Below are 6,086 nucleotides of genomic sequence, written 5' to 3'. Positions count from 1 at the left end.
GTAGGGAAAAATGTTTTACTGGTTTGGAAATTAGCACAATATTCAGCAGCCTGAGTGCATTTCTTCTCTCCCTGGACAAAGAGACTCAAGACGACTCATTAAAGAACCTTATCTTTTCCAGAGACCACAAAGGCATGCGAGCAAATAGTCTGACCTAGCTGCTGAGCTGCTAAACGGGTAAAATGAGGTAAAAGAAATATAAAACTTGACATTACTGTGTCTCAGTTTCCCATTCCATGGAAACAAGTTTTATAGCTCTGCTATGGTGGAGCAGTGGAAGTTTAGCTGTGAGGTACCCCGCTCCTGTACACAGCGGGCCAGACCAAGATAGATGATCCATACTGAAATACATAATCATTAATTTAAAAAAGAAAAATATCACATATTCGTTATTTTTCCTATCATGTTTCTCTTCCAATACACATTCATAAATAGAAATGAAAGAACAACTAATGTGCCTTTAGTTACTGTGTTTGCCTGTTTTCCAATCGTAATTCATGACCTGCTTCAACAAACAGGAGAACAAACATATTTGCTTTTGATAAATTAAAATGGTTTGGTGCGTTTCTTTATTACATTCCTTTCTTCTTTTTTTTCCCTCTACTGTAGTGTTTTCCTTACAGTGATTCTCTTGCTTGCTCTACTCCAACAGCCAGATATTCAGTCTAATCCTGGTGTCTGTTACACCACAGTAGTGTCAGAGTAAGTCCCTTGCAGTGGATTCAGGCTGAGATCGTAATCTGGTGGTTAGCACCTGAAAATGAGCAAGACTTTATAAACACAAGCACAACTGGCACGGACAATGGGAGCCTGTGATGAACCAAGGGGAGAAGGGAAGAAAGCTCTCCACCTGTGATGTTCAGACAGGCTGGACAGCCCACATACCAGGGACTCAAGGGCATGAAGCATCCAGCAGCTGAACCACCCTCCAAAACCCTCAGTGCAAAACCACCTATCAAAGGATCTGAGCAAGAACCCCCCATCATGCAAAGCAGATTGGGACAGAGGTGCATGGCACAGGCAGGGTCCAACGTCTTGGCTGAGTGATTCGGACTAACAGGATCCATGTTACAGGTGAGGAACTGGGACTCCAGTACTCACAGGCTTTGCATGTGAGAGGTGGAAGAGCCTGGGATGATCAGTATTCAATGCTGAAAAAGCATTTATTGGAGATAGAGGAAATTATCTGCATCATGGGAGCTCAGGATGGGGTTAATTCTCCTAATTTAAACTGTCTGTCAGGAAGACATCTATAGCTAAACTAGTCTGTTGACTGCCCTGAGATCCAAGGAGGGAAGCGGGCATTTTTAGGATGTGAGCCAACTCTTCCAGATGCCTCCTTTAGGCTGAGCTCCAAAGCCTGCAGCTCTGACCATGTCTCCACCAGCCTGATGACTCCCTTGGATACGTCTGCACTCAGAGGGGTGAATCCCACTTTCATGTCCATAGGCAAAGGCAGCTCACAGGGACCGTGAGGATTTCTAATCAAGTAGGTGGACCAACATGATTTCACTCCTAACTGTTACAGACAGACACAAGATGAAGTCTGGGTTCAGAGTCTGTTGGAGCCCCACACTAATTGTACCACCAAGTCTAGAGTAGTGGTGTATAGAAAAACCACTAGCTCCAGAAGTGTAAGAGAGAAAACTGGACACCCTTCCTTGCCAAAAATTTCTGTGTTCGACTGTTCTTCTTGCATGAGGGAGTTATTTTTTATAAGCAGGTGTAATTCCAGAACCATTTCTTCAGTAAGATTAATCTTGCAGAGCAAGATGAAAATACAGTCTTCTCCTGTAGCTGGAATTTGCATTGGCTGCAGCTGATTGCTGGTGACAAGAATAAAGTGAACCATTTACAACAGAGTAAGGTAGTACAGGAAGAAGACTTGAGAAAACCATGCGGTTACAGTGATTACTTTCTACCTGCTAATAGCAAAGTACTGAGCCTGTGATGCCGCAGTCCGGGTCTTCAGCAGTCAAGACTGACTGTAGGGGTAGTAATGAAAGTAAATGTTACCCAGAATTATGAGCCCAAGGTGTAGCAACTCTTGGATTAGTGGCTAGACCCAAGCATGAGGGTGGGTACAGGTAGGCTGCACTTGTAAAGGAATTGTATTGAGTAGCCCTAAGCTCTCCTAGAAATTAAAAACTGTTGACCAAGTGCCTAAAGGAACATCCCAACAAGTATGAGTGGTCCAGATTCTGTACATATTTTCCTGATGTTTGTGAGCTCTTAAGAGTCAGCGTCAAGGACACTTTCCAAGATGGTCAAAAGCCCACATATAGTAAAGAAACCCCTATTTGAGGCAACATCCCCAAAATGATACAGACCTGAGGAACAGTGGCAGCTACACGTGCAGAAGGCCAAAGGGAAGCACTGAGGCAGGCTGCAGCATTTGCTCCTAGAGTCCCAGCAAGCTCAGGAGAAGGCTGTGCTCTGCTAGGCAAGGAAGCCTACGAGCCCCTCCTTGGAGCAGAGCACACAGAGAGAGGAAATTGCTAAGTGCACCCAAGTGACTGCAGCACGTGTTACTGCAACTCCAGCACTGCGCTGCGAGGTTGAGACAGCTGGGGAAGTTACACAGAGGTAACCCCAGAGAGGGTTTCCAGGTAGAAGCACTGGCTAAAGATGTACAAATGCTGCACTGTGTGCACACATGGAAGGATGCAAAGAGTACACTGACAGGCAGCATGAGGAGATTTTGCAGTCCATAAACTGTCAGACTGGCCTGTGAAAGCACCTGAATGGACTTGTCCACTCCCAGAAGCAGGAACTACTCGAGAAGGTCAGCCCATGGCCCTGGGTCTGGGAGTTGGTATCTGAAGGACACTCATGATGACAGCATCTGCAGCTGATGAGCTGCAATAGGTACATAATAGGGCTGATGTGCAGGGTGTGAGTGAGCTGCCCTGAAGTACATTCATTTTTTGCTGAAGCATTTCTCCACTAGACAATGTTCACTTCTTTGGTGGGTATACCAACATTTTGGGGGGTATATCAGCTTCAGCAAATTTTTTCTCAGCATTTTTGCACCAAGATAAGCTTGTACTGTGGAATTACTAATGGCACAGTAGTTAGGACACTTGTGCACATTAGAAAAGCTGCAAGGCCAAACCCTTGCTACAATTTTGGTCCCTGGCCTGTAACTCAAGAGAATTCACAGATGTCTGAAGCAGGAACAAAACAACTCAGCCCAAGGTGGGACAGCATAAGATGCTGCTCCCTGATATCACAAACCAACAGGAGCAAACCAGCTCCAGAAAACAGAGGCATTTAGGAAGGTAAAGCAACTGGAAGCTATCCCTTCCTGCCAGTTCTGGACTCACCTTTGCAGCGGACAAGAAGAAGATACAAACAGGGACCGAGGGGTATCCAGGCGAGACTCTGCTCGTCAGGCTTGTGTACAGCAGAGGAGCCATCAGCACTGCCCCACAGGTAAGGACCTCGGGAAGGATTGTGCACCAAGCAGTACCATTGGCCCTCAAGTCTCAGCATACAAGGGAGTAGATACAGGATTGATCACCGTGCAAAGGAGAAACATAAGTGCATGCCATCAGAGGGAAGAGCACAGGTTGATGGAGGAGGAAAAAGCCCTGGGAAGCCTGTGTATGTATGGTTGTACTGTTAGCTGCAGTGCTCGCTACTACAGCTCTCTGCTGGGGACAAGGCCAGGGGAACACTGTTCTCAGCAGAGTGAGGAGGAACAGACATTGTTTTCCAGGAACCACCATGATGTTACAAACACCAGTAAGAATCCCACTACCGGCCATCAACTTAGACAGGATGGAAAAAACTCCAGTTTTTAAATGAAAAAGAGAAAAATAAACCACAACAGCAACAAACACACTCTCATCTCTAACATATGATTACATTTCAAATGTAATTACGAATGTTTCCAGAGCGTGCAGATGTATTTAGTCTCACAAAGCAGAGCTAATTTATTCATAAGCAGATCTGCAAGCCTGCCCAGGCAGAATCCACTCCATATTCAAGGGGATTATTAAATTGGTGGGTGTGAAGGGTTTCTTTGCAAGAGTCTCCAGTGCATTGATACAGCAAGCAGCCAAATGAGAGAAAGACAGAACAACAGGCAAGACAGGCAGGCAAGAGGACCTATTTGCATGATGAAAAAATTGTCACAGTGACAGCCCCAAACTGGCAGTGTCTCAGGAGGGAGAATGGCTGCACAACACTGTAAGGCAAACTTCTCTAGAAACAGGGAAGCAGCCCTGCAGGGACTGATACCTTGGCAGGGTACATCCATGTTCTCAGTTGGGCTGCGGTCTTTAATTTGTGGGATGTCTGGCAGGTGTTTCTGTTGGAGCCCCTCTGTACATCTGGAAGCGACCCAGGAACATAAAACCAGTGGAAAGTCAGCATATCCAGGCAAGCTGGTGCTGTCTCCCCTATACTGCTTGGACAGCCTGCAAAAAAGAGAGCTGAGAGGTGATAAGGAGCTTTTTAAACTGCATCTCAGCAGTTGCTGACCCTGTCTGTGTTCCTAATCTGCTCCAGTCATCAGTGATTTCAGGTGACTTGGCTGATTTTGCACTGGGGCAGAATAATGGAAACGTCTGAAGGTGCAGGGGAAATAAATGTAGAGTGGTTGATTAGCCCCTGCTGACTCTGTTTGCTCACCAGGTCAGGGCCAACTGCAGGGTGATGAGAAGATGCTCCTTTCTGCTTCCAGCTCTTAGTTGCTTCTTCCCTGCTGAGCCCCGGGGGCAGCTGCACACTGATCTGGGCACAGTGGCCGCAAGCAGTGAGAGAGGCTATGGGACCTGGCCAAGGCAAAAGGTAAGCTCAGCAGTCCCAGATGGCTTCTTCAGAGGGTCTTCTGTCCCATCAAATTCAAACACTGAGCTGTGCTGGGACAGCAATGTTATCCTTTCCTGGTTTTACAGATGAATGCAAGAAAAATCAGTATTCCTGCTTCACCCTTTCCTTTCATTTTTCCCCTTTTTCCACTCGCAGCTTCTTGAAACTTTCTCAACTTTGGAATAGTGACAGAGCTGTAAAAGAAAAGTGGATTTGTCACAGTGTCACTTTCATGAATTGGAAACATTTGTAAAGTTACAAAGTAGAAAAGGGGAAAAAGGGCAAAAATCACATTTCATATTCTTCCTTGAAAGGGAGGAAGAAAAAAAAAGAAAAACCCAAAACCAATGTGGCATGTGTTGAAAATATATCTTGTCAAAACAAGTGGCAGTGTGGAAAAGTGGATCTAGCCCAAATTTCTCAAGGGAGAAACAACTTCTCTATTTCCTGCTTTCTCATAAAGCCATTTCTCCATTTTCCAGCGCTCTTTGGTCAGCTCAGAATGACAGTCCCTCCACATGCTGCCCCTGCCGCTGGAGCAGAGAGGAAGCAAAATCAGGATCTGCCCATGACTGCAGAGCTGTGGTGAAACTAGGCAGATCTGCAGCTCAGAAACCTGACTTTCTGAGAGCCCAGGTGGGCAGCAGAGGGACTGTACTGCTACCTGATGGAGGGCAGACGGGAATCATTTGCATGTGATGTAAGAGGCATTGTGCAAGTATCATCTTTTGATGAAATACTGCTAAAAGTTGGTGCCCAAGGGGCATAATGCTTGCAGCCATGAGTGGCAAAAGAGCTGTGTTTGACATGTATGAGATGAAGCACCCTTGAGGCAGCAGGGATGGGCAAAGGGCCACCAAGCAAGACAGAAAGGAAAGAGATATCATGCTAAGTGTTTTTTCTCTTGCAGTAAGTGCAAGGCAGTAGTTTTATGTTCCCCAAGAGCCTCTGCAAATGTGGACTGCTGTAACAACAAGCTGTGTGGGACAGCCAGCAGCACTGCATTCATAACAGTATTGCAGCTGCGAAAGCTGGTTGTGCTAAGATTGCTGTGAGCAGAAGTCTGGCCCCAGCCCTGTGGTACCTGATGATGGGTGCTGAATCAGGCTGTCCCTTTAAAAGTGACAGGTCGGAAAGTTTGTGGAAATGGAACATCTTCTAAGCAGCAGAAACCAAGGGCCAAACTCCTCAGAGCCCCGTATAGAGCTAGCAGAGCACAACCAGGGTAGGAGGGCAGGGACCGGTCACCTTGGAAAGCACACACAGAT

The sequence above is a fragment of the Egretta garzetta genome, unplaced genomic scaffold (genome assembly GCF_000687185.1).
Source record: "Egretta garzetta isolate BGI_Z169 unplaced genomic scaffold, ASM68718v1 scaffold7, whole genome shotgun sequence".
Lineage (NCBI taxonomy): Eukaryota > Metazoa > Chordata > Aves > Pelecaniformes > Ardeidae > Egretta > Egretta garzetta.
Note: the sequence above shows the minus strand (reverse complement) of the source record.